Source organism: Eschrichtius robustus, chromosome 10 (genome assembly GCF_028021215.1).
Source record: "Eschrichtius robustus isolate mEscRob2 chromosome 10, mEscRob2.pri, whole genome shotgun sequence".
Taxonomy (NCBI): Eukaryota; Metazoa; Chordata; class Mammalia; order Artiodactyla; family Eschrichtiidae; genus Eschrichtius; species Eschrichtius robustus.
The window spans coordinates 68357499-68375985 of NC_090833.1; the positions used below are offsets into that span (position 1 = coordinate 68357499).

At 41.2% G+C, this 18487-nt stretch overlaps 1 protein-coding gene across 3 annotated transcripts in view; it reads left to right on the forward strand.

The window, feature by feature from the left end:
• Positions 1-18487, forward strand: part of ADAMTSL1 (ADAMTS like 1) — a 464565-nt gene that overhangs the window by 395215 nt on the left and 50863 nt on the right. The window lies entirely within an intron of this gene.

An 18487-nucleotide genomic window follows, 5' to 3' on the forward strand; every position in this document is an offset into this window, starting at 1 on the left:
TCACAATAAGGAACACACAGGTAGAGCTGAGTTTTGTTTTGTTTTGCTTTGTTTTTCAATTTTAGTGAAGTATATTTGATTTATAATGTTGTGCTAATTTCTTCTGTACAGCAAAGTGACTCAGTTATACATACGCATACACACATATTGTGTATATATTCTTTTCCGTATTCTTTGAATTATGGTTTGTCACAGAATATTGAATATAGTTCCCTGTGCTATACAGTATGACCTTGCTGTTTATCCATCCTGAGTTTTGTTTTTGTTTCAAAGTTTCCATGAGCATTCTGGGACAGACTTAGCCAGGACACCCCCCCACCCCATGCTAGGACTGCAGGTAACATTCCTGAAAATAGAAAAAGATTTGCACTGTCTTTGAAAACCTATACAGCTTAAAAAGGATTTTGTTGACCATCTGCTGTTCCCTACCCACTTTAGCATATGAAAGCACATCTTAGAAAGCAGACTGGGCCAGAGGTAGGTTAGGCCAAAGGAAAAAAATGATGATAACAATAATTGTACTCTGATTCTAGAAACATAACCTAGTAATATGTCTATATCTCTTTGAAAGTTCAAACTCTCTTTTATCCTTCACCTTTAATGCTTTATCTCTGAGAGGTATGTAGAAAGACAAGTTTCATTCCAAAAACATCATTCTGTCAAGTAGCTTTTCATGTGAAAATCCATTATGATTATGGAATTCTCCATTTCTCTGTTGGCAGTGCCTGCTCAGAAATAATGAGCTCCATATAACTTTTGTTGCCAAGGAGATAAGACCAAAAATTCATTCAAGGCCCTTTCTGGAACATGGCAGGGACCCTTGTATCTAACGTGTGACTCTCTGAAATGCTATCGAGAGAGATAAGCCAGCACGAGACTGTGTGTCTGTTGTCCTGCCAGCTTCCTGAGCCCAGAAAAAGAATTTAGGCACAGAAGAAAATGACCACAGTGTTCCTATCTGCACAATAAACGCTGCAGCTTAATTCTTCTCCTTGTAATCCTGCTGTTCTCGACTTTCATGAATTTTCGCGGCATCTCGGATCTTTGCTGAAAGCCACAGTTCAGAGACTGACTCTCACTAGGAGTTCAGAAATGCCTAACAGGGAGATGGACAATGCCTAGAGATTTTGCTGAAAATTTTCCTTTAAGCACACTAAAATTGGTCCTAAAATGGTGTTGTTGCAGTGAAAAAAAATATTATGCAAAGTTAAATTAGAGGTAAAATGAAGTAAAGCAAAACATGTTAAGTAGGCTTTACGGGGCTATAAATATGAGCTTTTTTTAAAAAACCAACAAACACATTCTGTTCCATGGCTTTTGAAGGATTTTCCCTCCTTTCTCCACCTGGCTTCTCCTCTGAAAATGGGTCCTCTCTAGCCATTAAATACTACAGTCAACTCAAAGTCTGTAACATAATAACTTTTAGTCAAATGCTGACGATTAGTTCTCAAGTCTTTTAAAAAATCATTAAAATCTGATTCAACATATGTAAACTCTAACAACCCCATCTTCTGAGCCGTCAACCATTTTGCTGCTTTGAATACTCACAGTTATCAATTTCCCAATCCTCCAGATCCTGAGGTCTTGGTGGATAAAGCAAGTTTTTCTCTCTCCTTTCCCATGTTGTTTTATTTCTTGATTGGTATAGGAATTTCTTTTTTCATTACCATACTTTTATTTTGAAATAATCTCAACTTTACAAAAAAAGTTGGAAGTGTAATACAAAGAACTGTTTCTACCTGATCCATTTGGGAGTGAGTTGATGACATGATACCCCATCACCAGTGTATATTTCCTTCAAGTTTTGCCAGTTGTCCCAATAATGTCTTTAATAGCAAAAGCAACCAGTCCCTAATTACACATTGCACTTAGTTGTCATGTCTCTTAAGTCTTTTTCCATCTGGAACAGTTCCTCAGGCTACCCTTGACTTACACGACCTTAACCATTTTGCAGATTATGGGCCTGTTATTTTAAAACATGTTCCTCAATTTGGATTTGTCTCATGTTTCCTCAACAATTATATTCAAGTTATGCACCTTTGGCAGGAACGGCACAGAAGTGATGCTGTTTTCTCGTTGGCCCCAATCACATGACCATGACTGCCACTGTACCATTACGGCTGATGTTAATTCCAGTTGCTTGATTAAGGTGGTATCTGGCAGGCTTTTCCATCATAAAGTTACTCTTTTTTCCCTTGTAATGAGTATTTTGTGAAGAGGTGCTTTGAGACTATGGTAAATACCTCATTTCTCACTGCACTTACAATGTATTCATTTATTTATTTATATCTGCATGGACTCACGGATTCCTGTCATATCCAATAGGTTATAATCTACTACTACCCTTTTATTATTTCGATGTAAAAAATATTTCCCAGATTCAGCCAACGAGAGCCCTTTAAGATGACTCCTGTACCCTCTGACATGTCCGTATCATTCTTTGAGAACTTCATTACTTTCTGGCACAACAAGATATTCCACCTTGAACTTTCCCTGTTCCAGTCTTGGAGAAAAGTATTTAGAAACCAAGATCTCAAGGTCAGGTCTGTTCATTGCTATTGGAGGGTCACTACTCATGGGCCCTCTCAGTGCACAGAAGTAAAGAATGTATGTGTATAAGTATGTATATGCATACACACATGCACAAACACACTATATTTCTGTATTTATCTATACATTGGGACCTGTGGGTCCTTCCCTGTATCTACAATTCTTATCCAACACCACAGGATTTATTCTAATTTTCACCCTTTCCATATTTGTAATTCTCTGGTGCCCACTCTCCTTAATGTATTTACTTATTTAATCAATCCATCTCTATATAACCAATGTCCTATCACCACTGCCTCTAACCCCACACAGTGCTGGTGTGAGAATTTCTAAACAGCAACCGAAGTGCTCTAGGCTTCGAAGCTAAAGAGCGAAACAGGTGGAGAGCAAGAAGAGTGGACGCTGGGCAGTGCCCAGCCTTTATACTCTGTGTTGCTAGAAGGCTCAGCTTGGCCAGATCCCTGATTGCTACCCTCTAGGCCAGGCACTTTTTACAACATCAGATCTTAGGTTGCCAGAGAATGCTACCATGTTTCATGTTTCTGACTTTGAATGAGAGAATGCTATCACTGGGACCCTTTTCCCTCCTGTTCTCTAGCTCAGGAGTTCATAACCTGGGGTCCATGAGCTCTGGGAACTCTATAAACCCCCAGTGTATGTGCAAGTGTGCTTTTCTCTGGTGACAGAATCACAGCTTTCTTGAGATTCTCAAAGAGATCCATGACCTAGCAACATTAACTATTTGCTATTCATCAAATGTTAAAAACAGATTCAATCTTACTAATAAGCGAAGCAAATAAAAATGAGATATTTGTTGAATATGAGATTAAAGATGAAAAATATTTATGAAATCTGTATGAGTTTCCTATTGCTGCTGTAACAAAGTACCACAAATTTAGTGGCTTAAAACACCACAGATTTATTCTTATAGTTCTGGAGGTCAGAAGTCTAAAGGAGTCTTACTGGGCTAAAGTTAAGGTTAGTCAAGTGTGTTTCTTCTGGAGGCCCTAGGGGGAAAGCCATTTTCTTGCCTTTTCCAGCTTCCAGAGCCACCTACATCCTTTGGCCCTTCTTCTGTCTTCAAGACCAACAGCTGGTATCTTCACATCTCTCTCTGACTCTGACCCTCTATTCTCCCAATTGTTAGGACCCTTGTGATTACATTGGGCCTACCTGGACAATCAAGGATAATCTCCCATTTCACCATCCTTTCTTTTTTTTCTTTTTTTTAAAATGTGGAGCCCACCCATCTAAACTATGCTTGACAGATGTTTGCCTACCTTCTTTTATTTTACATCGGAGCATAGTTGATTAACAGTGTTGTGTTAGTTTCAGGTGTACAGCAAAGTGATTCAGTTATACATATACATGTATCTATTCCTTTTCAAATTCTTTTCCCATTTAGGTTGTTACATAATATTGAGCAGAGTCCCCTGTACTATACAGTAGGTCCTTGTTGGTTATCCATTGTAAATACAGCAGTGTGTAGATGTCAATCCCAAACTCTCTATCCCTCTCCTCTCTGGTAACCATAAGTTCACTCTCTAAGTCTGTGTGTCTGTTTCTGTTTTGTAAATAAGTTCATTCGCATCATTTTTTTTAGATTCCGCATATGAGTGATATCATATGATATTTGTCTTTCTCTGTCTGACTTATGACAGTCTCTAGGTCCATCCATTGTTGATGCAAATGGCATCATTTCATTCTTTTTAATGGCTGAGTAATATTCCATTGTATGTATGTACCACATCTTCTTTATCCATTGGTCTGTCGATGAACATTTATGTTGATTCCATGTCTTGGCTATTGTAAACAGTGCTGCAGTGAACATTGGGGTGCATGTATCCTTTCACACCATGTTTTTCTCCGGGTATATGCCCAGGAGTGGGATTGCAGGATCATATGGTAGCTCTATTTTTAGTTTTTTAAGGAACCTCCATACTGTTCTCCACAGTGGCTATACCAATTTATGTTTCCACCAACAGTGTAGGAGGGTTCCCTTCTCTCCATACCCTCTCCAGCATTTATTGTTTTTTTTTAGTATTTATTTATTTGGCTGAATCGGGTCTTAGTTGCAGCATGCAGGATCTTCACTGCAGCATGCGGGCCCTTTGTTGCGGCGTGTGGGCTCCAGAGCACACGGGCTCAGTAGTTGTGGCACGTGGGCTCTCTAGTTGTGGTGCATGGGCTCTAGAGTACACAGGCTTAGTTGCCCCGCAGTGCGTGGGATCTTAGTTCCCCGACCAGGGATCGAACCCATGTCCCCTGCATTGGAAGGCAGATTCTTAACCACTGGACCACCAGGGAAGTCCCAGCATTTATTGTTGGTAGATTTTTTAATGTTGGTCATTCTGACTGGTGTGAGGTGATATCTCATTGTAGTTTTGATTTGCATTTCTCTAATAATTAGCGATGTTGAGCATCTTTTCATGTGCCTCTTTCACCATCCATTTTTAATCACATCTGCAAAGTCTCTTTTGCCACGTAAGGTAAAACAGTCATGGGTTTCAGGGATTAGGATGTGGATATCTTTAAAGGGCCATTATTCTGCCTACCAACCACAATAGCCAAGAATTGGTTGACATGTACTATCATGCATTGTAACCCAAAACATAAATTAGTATAACATTTCTGGAGGGCAACTTAGCAATATGTACCAATATTTTTATTTATTTTTTTAATTTTAACTTTATTGGAGTATAGTTGATTTACAATGCTGTGTTAGTTTCAGGTGTACAGCAAAGTGATTCAGTTATACATATACATATATTCATTATTTTTTAGATTCTTTTCTCATATAGGTTATCACAGAATATTGAGTAGAGTTCCCTGTGCTATACAGTAGGTCCTTGTTGGTTATCTGTCTTATATATAGTGGTGTCTGTATGTTCATCCCAAGCACCTGATTTATCCCTCCCCCTCACATTTCCCCTTTGGTAACCATAAGTGTGTTTTCTAAGTCTGTGAGTCTGTTTCTGTTTTGTAAATAAGTTCATTTCTATCATTTTTTTAGATCCCACATATAAGCGATATCATATGATATTTGTCCCCTTCTGACTTACTTCACTTAGTATGATAATCTCTAGCTGCATCCATGTTGCTGCAAATGGCATTATTTCATTCTTTTTTTATTGCTGAGTAGTATTCCATTGTATATATGTACCACATCTTCTTTATCTATTCCTCTGTTGATGGGCAGTTAGATTGCTTCCATGTCTTGGCTATTTGTACCAATATTTTTTTTTCATCTTTATTAGAGTATAATTGCTTTACAATGTTGTGTCAGTTTCTGCTGTACAACAAAGTGAATCAGCTATATGTATACATATATCCCCGTATCCCCTCCCTCTTGAGCCTCCCTCCCACCCTCCCTATCCCACCCCTCTAGGTCGTCACAAAACACCGAGCTGATCTCCTTGTGCTGTGCAGCAGCTTCCCACTAGCTAGCTATTTTACATTTTGTACCATTATTTTTATATGATGCTCATTAGCCCAGTAATGCCACTTCAGTAATGTAACCTAAGGAGATATTTGGATACAGAGTTGTATATGCTAAAAAAAAAAAGTCACCATACCATAGTTTATATTGATGAAAAATGGAAACAATGTAATCATTTATAAATAGAGAATTGACCAAATAAAAGTTCTGGTACTTTCATGTACAGAATCTTAAACAGCTATTTAAAAGGATGATAATATATCTCCATTCATTGATGAGACTAGCCGAGATTTATCAATCTGTCCAGTGATATACGTACATATGTGAAGGAACAACATTCATAGTGGTTCGGATTTTTTTTAATTTTTATATTTTTCTGGACTTTTAATCTGTGATGAACATGCATTGGTATTTTTTAAGACAAGTTGAGCCTGTTACGTGGCAAAGAAGGTATTGGATTTATCTCTCTTATGAAAATGGCACTTGTCTTTGGAGGTAAAGATACGTCTTGCACAGTCATTTAGTAATTTTACTACACTGTGTTCTCAGTGAACAGAAATGCTAACGATCTCATATCCTAGACCAGGGGTTGGCCCTTGGGCCAAGTCTAGACACCACCTGTCTGTAAATAGGGCTCTATCTGTGCACAGCCGCACCCATTTCATTTATGTATTGTCTGTGGCTGCTTTCAAGTTACAATGGCACAGTTGGGTAGTTGTGACAGAGACCATACAGCCCACACGGTCTAAAATATTTACTACCTGACCTTTTACTAAAAAAGTTTGCCCACTCCTGCTCTAGGCTTCCTTACCGATAACAGTGGCAAAAGTCTTTCTACTGCTTTGTTTTTAAGAAGTTGTTTGAGAAAGAGTCAGGTAGCAATGTGTGAGGGCCTTATCGTAAGCTCTTTTCTTTCCTGCCACACCCTTCAAAGCCAGAATCCAAAAATGCACTTTAGAGGGAAAAAACCTTATTACTTTAGGAAAAAGTGGTCTTTCCTTCTCTATTTCCAGGAAATTCCCGGCTTTAGTCTTTAAAAAGCTCTGGGAGCAAAACTCTCACGGAATGCTAATTGCACACAGTAAAGTGGAGTAGAGGTGCCCAGTGAGGTTACTGTCTGTCATGCATAACCCCACCCCTCTACTGAGTGTCCTTGCTCTGCCCAAGCCTGGACATCGAGGCTTTCATCTCTCTGTGGTCCGTGGGATGCCTTTGAGAAGTTCAGTGGGAACATCAGTTCTCACTTCCGTAAGTTGTCAAGAGACTAGGTACACGTCCCTGTTTCAAAATGCGTATTCCTTTCTAGACCCTCTACCTTCACCCAGTGTAAGTGCTATGGAGAATGGGGAAGCCCAAAAAAGAATAAGTTTGATCAAGAAATGATCTGTTCCCAACAAAAACACCGCATGTTCTGCCTCGGGCCTAGATGGCCTTGAATCTGGGGGTTCCTAAGAAGACTGCATTGGCTTTAAGGGTCTCTAAAACCAGATGATTCTTTCAAAGATCAAAATTGGCCCCAAGGGTCTGGGCCATACTACCTCTCCCTAAAGCCTGCAGGGAGCCCACTAAATGCTCCAAGGAAGCCTCTGGATATAGATGACCGAGGCGGATCTGGGAACCAAATGCAAAGAGGATTAGGATCCAAAACAAATCAATCCTAGAAATACTGCAAGACCAAGAGGAAGCATTTGGACAGCTACTCTCTCTGCTTTTTAGAGGCAAGTGACGTTGCCGCCGTGGCCTTTCCCCCCTCGGGGTGGTAGGCTTCTGACCTCTTCTTCAGAGGACATCTCTATTTATGGGCCCTTGACACACCACACAGTCTTCAGGCTCCGCTGCCAGAGGCCAGACGTCGCGCGCCAGGACTTACGATTACCCCAGCAGAGTTAGCCAGCGGCATCTTCACAAACACTCAGCCACGACGACTCGCCTCACGCAGCTCTCTCCCTCTCCGTGGCTCGTGTCCCGACTTCAGCTCGCCTGCTTCACACCCCGCGCCCCCCCTTAGTCACTTCGCTCACACTGTTTATTATTTTCTTTACTTTGTCAAGAAGTTTCTGGAGCCTCGACACCCAGGAGACTTATATGGGGCTAATAAATTCAGGAGAGGTCTCCACGCTCGCCCAGCCGCGGCCGCGGGCTTTGGAATTCCTTGTCGGCAGTTGCGCCTTCCTGTGACTTGCCGCTGAACTCTGTGGCGTGCCCCGGTGAGGCCTCTCAGGATACCTGCTATGAATCTTAGCCATTCTTCATATCCGCGGCGGATCTGTGGCTTTGGTTCAACAGAAGAGAGCTGAAATGGGGTGTGTACAAGGCCATGAGCAAAGGCTCTTTTTTTTTTTCTTTTTTTTTCTCTTGAGTGTGTGGGGTTTTATTTCTTTTGCAAAGGCTCTGGCCCATAAACAGAGCCAAACCTAGGCTGAGTTCATGAAAGCATGTTGGCTCTGAGCCGCTGCTGGCTTTTGGTTTTTTTCCCCAAACCTAATCTGGATATTTTCTAGCTTGTCTCGCCATTGGCTGGAGTGAGGGGGTGAGTCGGTTATATTACTTCAGGGAAGAGAATATTCATAGAGTCCACGGCTTTTACTCTGAAACTGTCCTTCTCACAGCAGTAGCACCTTGATTATACAGAGCACTTCTTCAGAGTCCTGAAATACTGTGCCATTTTGGACCAAAGGTGAACTATCAGTCTCATTCCTTACAAAATCTAGTCTTGGTGGGTGTAATCAATAAACATACACAGAGAGGGGAGTTCTAACTCAGAACCCTCCTCAAAAGTATGGTATGGGGGCTTCCATGGTGGCGCGGTGGTTGAGAATCCGCCTGCCAATGCAGGGGACACGGGTTCGAGCCCTGGTCTGGGAAGATCCCACATGCCGCGGAGCAACTAGGCCCGTGAGCCACAACTACTGAGCCTGCGTGTCTGGAGCCTGTGCTCCGCAACAAGAGAGGCCGCGATAGTGAGAGGCCCGCGCACCGTGATGAAGAGTGGTCCCCGCTTGCCGCAACTAGAGAAAGCCCTCGCACAGAAACGAAGACCCAACACAGCCCAAAAAATAAATAATAAATAAAATAATAAATAAATTTTTAAAAAAAGGAAAGTAGACATTTGGATTTAAAAAAAAAAAAAAAGTATGGTATGGCCCAAGTATGATCCATGTTCTGGGGTTCATTCAAAGGCCATCTCATCAGTGGATTGAAACTCCTTCCTCAGCCCCAGGCAGCCTGCAGCCAGGCCTCCTCTGGTCATCCCTGTCTTCCCTCCTACAGGCCGGGTAGCACCGGCCAGCAGCCTGAGGGTAGACTCAACCAGGGACTTATAAACCCAGAAATCTGAAACTTTTTTAAAAAATGCTGATGTGTCTTTAAAGGTGTGTTTTATGCCCAGAGCCTGCTGGCAGAGAAGGACACCTGGGAACTCTGTGTATTATCCACTTGAGATCGCTTCAATCCCAATCAACACTTCTGTGAATTTAACGAAATTGGACCAGTTTCCCAGAGCCCCCCTCGCCGTAAGGTGGCCCAAGCAACCCTGGATAAGCACATGGCTCGGCACTTCCAGGCTCTAACTGAGACCATGTAGTCATATCTTCACAGCCAGTGAAACTGTATGTACATGCACATCCTAAGTGGCACCTCGCCTCCGTTACCTCTAAGCGAGTTAACCAGGTCCTAAGGTTATGGATGAGGGCAGTGACCAAGCAATAAGCAAGTCATTTTGGAGAAGGCAAGGCCTTCATCAAGTCATAAATCTGGACGGAGCTACTTTTCATGCTGAGAAATGTATCAAGTTCTTCCACCAGATGCCCAGGGAGATGGAGACATTAGCATGCCCCCTGCCAATGGAAACCCAAAGCTTGCCCTAGGGGTAAAAAAGACATTTGGGGAATGGAAAATGGGCTCGTATTTTTCCTTTTTTCCAGGAATGTTTTAACGTTAGTTTTCTTTGGGCAAATGTACATGGGAATAGTCTTGGCCTGGTTATTTGACCAGCTTATTGGGAGGTCTCAGAAATCAGAGTGAAAATTAAAGTCACTTGTCTTCTCCCACAGCCTTCTGGGGTCCAGCTGACAAATGGGGAGTGAGGAACGGCGTTTTTTCAGACATGAATTAGTCATGTCTCTCAGCCTGCTGCCTGGTGCCAGCTCCCAGTCATTCAGTGCTGCTTGAGAGACCAGCTCTGTCACCCAATGGGGACACCAAACCTGAAAGGAGAGGGAGCCAGAAAATGCAGTGAGGCTGCTTCCCTACTTTCATCCAGTCACCCCACAGTCTTAGAGTGAGGCCATACCTACCCTATACCACGTGCAGCATGGAGATCCTGCCATCAACGTTAAATGGCTGAGCGAGCGTTTTCCAGTTGTGCAAAATTAAATTAAGGAAAGGACTCCCAGACTGCCTACACCAAGTGCCAAGTTTCATCCCAGCACACATCATTTTTATAGTAAGTTTTAACTCTGCGAAAAAATACAGGATTATAATGGAAATGCTGACAGGCCTGGAGCCAGCTCGTGAAGTAATAATGCCACGTCTCTAATATTTTTACACAGCATGTCCTAATCTGCCACAGCTTTCTTCTCCTTTAAATAGCAGTTAAGTAAGTGAAAATCCCTAGAGCACTGCTTTTCTGTCCTCCTCTTTTAGGTGGTGTATCCCCATTTTCCAACCATCCTTCCTTGAGAACCTCTTTCAGTCCATTTATATTTTCCCCTCTGTAGAATCAATGTCTCGAGCTCAGCTGCCTTTTTCTGAGCTGTTTGGCTGAGAAAGGAGGAGAGGAGGGAGAATATGCAAGTCTGAACTCTTGCCTTGTGCTCGTTAAGGCTAAGAACTCATGAAAATAAACTCCGGATGTGTGACTCTCTTAAGTGACAGGCAGCTAATGAAGGCCTGGGTTGGCTTGATCTATCCTACAAAGGAGCCCACAAATCAAGCTGCTTGCCTATCTTTTAGCAGGACCAGAATTCCTGCTAACTTTCAGCCCTTCCACAAAAATATCCAGTGAGTAATGACCATCATGAGTTCAGAGCTTCTTTCTAGACAGGAGACTCAAAGGCAGCCCTATCCCACCGCCTTTAAACTCTTCCACGGAGGGTGCAAGGAAGCTGAGGTCAAGGGCCACCAGGCCTCCCGGTTTTCCATCCCCCTATTTCCCTCACCTGTTGAACTCAGGCTGTTTCCCTGAGCAAGGCTATTTTAGTGCCGGAAACTCATGTGAAATAGGAGACAATGGGGAAGAAAGTCAGTGAGGTCAGTCGGACTTAATCAGGGATGTCAGCTCATGGCAGGTGACAGCTAAACTGACTCCCGGCAGATACAATTTCGTATATAATTTGATTTCTTATTGCACACATCTCCCCCATTCCAAACTTTTATCCCTCTCCAGTTAATGTGATTGAAAAAAAAAAAAATGTAGGTGAAACTAGGAGGAAAACCCTCACAAATATGTGAATCCCACCTGGCTCTGGCTCAGTGTGGAGCCACAGTGGACCCAGGAATGGAGGTCTAAAGGCAATATTTTCTTTCACTGGTTAAGAATGGTTGATAGGACTTCCCTGGTGGTGCAGTGGTTAAGAATCCTCCTGCCAGTGCAGGGGACACGAGTTCGATCCCTGGTCCGGGAAGATCCCACATGCCGCGGAGCAACTAAGCCCGTGCGCCACAACTACTGAAGCCCGCGCGCCTAGAGCCCGTGCTCTGCAACAAGAGAAGCCACCGCAATGAGAAGCCTGTGCACTGCAAAAAAGAGTAGCCCCTGCTCGCCGCAACTAGAGAAAAGCCTGCGCACAACAATGAAGACCCAATGCAGTCAAAACAAAACAAAACAAAACAAATAATTAATTTAAAATAAAACCAAATTCTTAAAAAAAAAAAAAAACGGTTGATAGAGAGGGGCTTTCTGCTGCCAGAACTCTCATGATCTAAGCTGCCTTCCTAAGCACTGCTTCCCCCTCAGCCACCTACCCAACCCAAGACCTGTACTAACCAAGGTCTGAGGAGAGAGCACCATCATTCCCTGGTGATGGACCGTTTCCTGGGGTGGCCGTTGAGTTTGGGAGGATGGAAATGGTCTGTGTTCATGGAGCGGGGAGGGAAACAGAAAAAGAGATGCCAGCCCCTGCAGGAAACACTGTTAATATGTTCATGGAAGCAAAGGGGAAGAGGTGTGGTTTATAATCGAGCCTCTCTAGAGGTGTGGAATGCATTTGCACAGTTTTTGGTGTCCATGCAAATGTCACCCAGAGAGATTGCTCACCTTCAAAGAATGATTGATACTTCTCTTACTTTAACAAATGAGAAATGTCCGTGACAGAAAGGAACCCCTGTGACAAGCCAGGTTTTCTCATTAGCAGTGAAACATGGATAATTATTCACTGGGAACATACACAGTGGGAATTCACGTTAGATTCCTTCTTTTGACTCTTGCTGCTGGCAAGCCTCAGAGGCCACTGTGTACACACAGACATGCACATAAATATGTACATAAAAGCACAGGGGCCTGCACTCCATGTGTGCTGAGGGGATACCAATTCTGAGTACAAAGAAAGTTTTTAAGAAGCTATGTGTTCAGTTAAAAGCACTGAAAGATTTGTGATGAAAAAGGCAGATGACCTGCAATTTTGGTCATTCACTTTAGTCATAATTAGTTTACTTTGGTCTTTACTTTCCCTTTCCTATTGAAAGTAGACTTTCCTAAGAGCATTTTCTTTTTTCTTTTTTCTTTTTTTTTTTTTTTTTTTTGGCTGTGTTGGGTCTTCGTTGCTGCACGTGGGCTTTCTCTAGTTGCGGTTAGCGGGGGCTACTCTTCGTTGCGGTGCGCAGGCTTCTCATTGCTGTGGCTTCTCTTGTTGTGGAGCACGGGCTCTAGGTGCGCAGGCCGCAGTAGTCGTGGCACGCAGGCTCAGTAGTTGTGGTACATGGGCTCAGTAGTTGTGGCTTGTGGGCTCTAGAGTGCAGGCTCATTAGTTGTGGTGAATGGGCTTAGTTGCTCCTCAGCATGTGGGATCTTCCCGGACCAGGGATCGAACCCGTGTCCCCTGCACTGGCAGGAGGATTCTTAACCACTGCGCCACCAGGGAAGCCCCCTAAGAGCATTTTCAATCCAAGATGAGTAGTCACATATACTCTCTGTGGTCAGTTTCCAGATGTGAGGGGAAATACAATAACCTATCTAGCAGATGGAGGCTGCCTCAGTAAGGAAAGAATATTTAGGATTGTCATAGTTAGGATATACATTCAGCAACGTACAGCAAAGACCCAAAATAACAGTCAACAAGAGAGGAATATATTCCTGTCTTACATAGAAGTCCAGAAAAAGACATTCCAGGCATGGTATGGCAAACTACCATGTCACCTAGGGACCCAGGCAAAAAATGTTTTAAACTCCTGCTGCTCTGCCATCCTGGAGTATTGCCCTCATCCACCTAAGCCAGATGGTTTGCTCCACATACACGTTCTCAGTGGCATGATGGAGGAAGGGGGAAGAAAGGCAAGTTCTTTTCTTTGAAAGCCATGTCCCAGGAGGTATACATATCACTTTCCCTCTCATGTCACTGAATGGAATCACATGGCCCACACCTTATTTCAAGGGGTGATGGGAAATGTCTCTATTCCAGGCAGCTATGTACCTACGTAAAAATCAGGGGTTCATGTACACTAAGAAGGAGAGGGCAGATATGAGGGGATAACTAGCAGTTTCTGCCATACAAAGCAACCACACTAAAGTTGTTGCAGTCAAGGGTGACACAAGTATCAATACAAGGGAAAGTGATCTCTGACTTCAACAGAGCTAAATGAATGAAGGTGAACCTACCAGCATGAATTTTTTTTATTGAAGTATAGTTGATTTACAATGTTGTGTTAATTACTGCTGTACAGCAAAGTGATTCAGTTATATCTGTATCTATATATCTATATATACATTCTTTTTTATATATTCTTTTCCATTATGGTTTATCATAGGATATTGAATATAGTTCTCTGTGCTATACAGTAGGACCTTGTTGTTTATCCATTCCATATATAATAGCTTACATCTGCTCACCCCAACCTCCCACTCCATCCCTCCCCCAACCCTCTCCCCCTTGGCAACCACCAGCCTGTTCTCTATATCTGTGATTGTTTCTGTTTCATAGCTAGGTTAATTTGTGTCATATTTTAGATTCCACATATAAGTGATATCATATGGTATTTGTCTTTCTCTTTCTGACTTCACTTAGTATGGTAATCTCTAGTTGCATCCATGTTGCTGCAAATGGCAATTTCATTCTTTTTCATGGCTGAGTAGTGTTCCATTATATATATGTACCACATCTTCTTTATCCATTCATCTGTCGATGGACATTTAGGTTGTTTCCATGTCTCGGCTATTGTGAATAGTGCTGCTATGAACGTAGGGGTGCATGTATCTTTTTGAATTATAGTTTTGTCTGGATATGTGGCCAGGAGTGGGATTGCTAGATCAATGGTAATTCTATTTTTTAGCTTTCTGAGGAACCTCCATACTGTTTTCCACAGTGACTGCACCAACTTACATTCCTACCAACCGTGTAAGAGGGTTCCCTTTTCTCCACATCCTCTCCAGCATTTGTTATTTGTAGACTTTTTAATAATGGCCATTCTGACCAGTGTGAGGTGGTACCTCATTGTAGTTTTGATTTGCATTCTCTAATAATTAGCATTGTTGAGCATCTTTTCATGTGCCTATTGGCCATCTGAAATGTCTATTTGGGTCTTCTGACCATTTTTGGATAGGGTTGTTTGTTTTCTCGTTGTTGAGTTGTATGAGCTGTTTATATATTTTGGAAATTAAGGCCTTGTTGGACACATCTTTTGCAAATATTTTCTCCCATTCTGTAGGTTGTCTTTTCATTTTGTTTATGGTTTCCTTTGCTGTGCAAAAGATTGTAAGTTTGATTAGGTACCATTTGTTTATTTTTGTTTTTATTTCTACTGCCTTGGGAGACTGACCTAAGAAAACATTTGCACAATTTATGTCAGAGAATGTTTTGCCTATGTTCTCTTCTAAGAGTTTTATGGTGTCATGTCTTATGTTTAAGTCTTTAAGTCATTTTGAGTTTATTTTTGTGTATGGTGAGAGGGTGTGTTCTAACTTCATTGATTTACACGTGGCTGTCCAACTTTCCCAACAGCACTTGCTAAAGAGACTGGGTTTTTTTTCCTGTTGTATATTCTTGCCTCCTTTGTTGAAGATTAATCGACCATAGGTGTGTGGGTATATTTCTGAGCTCTCTATTCTGTTCCATTGATCCATCTGTCTGTTTTTGTGCCAATACCATGCTGTTTTGATTACTGTACTTTGCAGTATTGTCTGAAGTCTGGGAGGGTTATGCTTCCTGCTCTGTTCTTTTGCTTCAGGATTGCTTTAGCGATTCTACCAGCAGGAATTTTTAAGTTGGGCAGGTTATAAAATATTTGAGGAAACATCTGTAAATGGCAGGCTGGAACAGCAATTTTTTAAAACTTGTTAAAATTTTAAAGAAGAAGCATAAAGCTGAATAAACAGAATATGTGAAAAGCAATTTTTTTGGACACTGAGCCATTTCTGATGATCAATAATTTCATGTTTTTTCCCTTTTTTATTATGGGTAATTTCACATATATGCAAAGTAAACAGAGCAGCATAAAGAACCCCGTGCACTCATCACCCAGCTTCAAAAAACAACTTCCTGCCATTCCTATTTTATTTGTACTTCCACCTACTTCCCACCCCCATTCCTACTCAACTATTCTTTTAGGTAAAATTTACAATTATTAAAATGCACAAATTTTAGCCAGACAATTTTGGCAGATATACCCATGTAACCACATCCTTGGCTAACATATGTTTGACCACTTGATTTTTTTTTCTCAGTCTTTTTCTCTCTTTGCTTCAGTCTGGATAATTTCTATTACTACATCTTTAATATCACAAATCTTTTTTCTATAGTATTTAATCTTCTATTAATCCTATCTAGTGAATTTTTCATTCCATAAAATGTTTTGTTTTTAGAAGTGAATTTGATTCTTTTTATAACTTCCACTTTCTTACTATGTACATGTTTTCCTTTAAATATTTAACTTATGTTTAATACCCTGTTTTAATATCCTTGTCTACTAATTCCATCATCCCTGTCATTTCTAGATATGTTTCCACTGACTGATTTTTGTCTTTGTTATGGGTCACATTTTCCTGCTTCTTGACTTAACAAGTAATATTTGATTGAAAGCTAAACAATGTAAATTTTATATCATTAAGTGTTTGGATTTTATTGTCTTCTTCTAGTGATTGTTGGATTTTCTTCTCTTAAGCAGTTAAGTTATTCACAGTTTAATTCGATCTTTTTGAAGTTTGTTCTTAAGTTTGATTAGAGCAGGTCTATAGTAGCCTTTACCCTAGGGCTCCTCAGGGGTCTCTATTGAGTTCCTCTGATGATGAACAAGGATGTTGCACTCTGGCTGGTCAGAACTTGAAGCCCTTCTGGCCCTACTTGAGCTTTGGGAAATAGTAAACTCACAGCTCCCTGACTGATCTTTGGTCAATCTTGTAGAGTTTCACTCAATGCATGTACATCTTCATTTGGGCAAAGACTCAAGAGGAATTTATGCATATTTCTGGGGCCCTTTTTCTACATAACACCCTCATTTCCAGAATTCTGCTCAGCTTCCGGCTGCCTCAACCTCACTGAACTCTGTTCTTTGTCTCATTAATTAGTCCAGACTGTCATGCTCTGCTTGGGATAGTCTTCTGATGTGGGTTAAATTGTGTCACCCCCAAAGGTTGCTGAAATCTCTCATCCTCAGTACCTGTGAATGTGACCTTATTGGGAAACAGAGTCTTTGCAGATGATCAAGTTAAGATGAGGTCATTAGGATGGGCCCTAATCTAATTTACTGGTGTCATTATAAAAAGGAGAAAATTGGACACAGAGATAGGCATGCACTCAAGGAAGAACTCCACATGAACATGAAAGCAGAGATTTGAGTGATGCATCTACAAGCCAAGGAACACCAAAGATTGCCAGGAAACCACTAGAAGCTAGGATAGATAAAACAGACTGTCCCTCACAGCCCTCAGAAGGAGCTAACACTGTTGACACTTTGATCTCAAACTTCTAGACTCCAGAACTGTGAGACAATAAATTTTTGTCATTTAAGTCAACCAGTCTGTGGTACTTTGTTCTGGCAACCCTAGGAAACTAATACATCCTCCCTACTTTGCAGCTCAGAATGTACCCCCAGGCACGAAGGCAGAGAATTCACCGGGCTCACCTAATCTATTTCTCTTCTTTCAGGGATCACAGCCCTCTACTGTCTGTTATCTAATTCTGAAAACAGCCATTTCATACATTTCTGTCCAGTTTTCTAGTTATTTATGGCAAGAGAGTAAACCCAGTCCTTATTACTCCCTCATGGCTTTCAAGATTTTTTTTTTAATCTGCTAATTTCATCACTTTGAGTATGATGTTCCTAGGTGGTTTGTTAACCTTATTGAAACTTTATGGTTTTCTCAAAATTTGGGAGATTTGATAGTTTTATTGCTTCTACTATGTTTCTGTCTAATTTTCTTCTTTCCATATTGGGCTCCAATTACACATATATTAAACTTTTTCCCACAGGTCCATGGAGCTCTGTTTATTTTCCTTCAATCTTTTTTCCCTCTGTTCTTCACACTGGATAATTTCTGCTGAACTGTCTTCAAGTTCATTGACCCTTTCTCCTGTCATCTCCAATTTTCTGTTAGGCCCATCTAGTGAATTTTTCATTTCATTTTTTGCACATTTCAGCTCTAGAATTTGTTTTCATAGTTTCTACTTCTCTAGTGAGATACTCCATCTTTTCATTTATTATGAGTAGACTTTCCTCTAACTCCTTAAACATATTTATATAGCTGCTTTAAAATCACTGTCCATTCATTACAACACTTGCATCATCTCAGGACTGGTTTCTGTTGACTGCTGTTTCTATTAAGTATGGATCACATTTTTTTCTTATCTAGTGTTTCTTAATTGTATTGGGTTGGCAAAAAAAGTGCCTTCGGTTTTTAAGTAAAAACAGAAGACACATTTTTCATTTTCACCAAGAACTTTATTGAACAACATATTCACCCTTCTGTTCCACTACCTTTTGCCGTTTTTCAAGCAACTTCATAATTCCATCTTCCTCAAACTTTTTATCTTTTTGAGCAAAGAACTGTTCCAGGTGCCTTTTACAGTCTTCCAGGGAATTGAAATTGTTTTCCATTAAGAGAATTTTGTAAAGACCTAAATAAATCGAAATCTGAAGGTGCAATATCTGGTGAATATGGTGGATTAATCAGAACTTCCCAGCCAAGCTGTAACAGTTTTTGCCTGGTCAGCAAAGAAACATGCGGTCTTGCATTATCCTGATGGAAGACTGTGTGTTTTCTGTTGACTAATTCTGGACGCTTTTCATCGAGTGCTGCTTTTGGTCTAACTGGGAGCAGTACTTGTTGGAATTAATTGTTTGGTTTTCCGG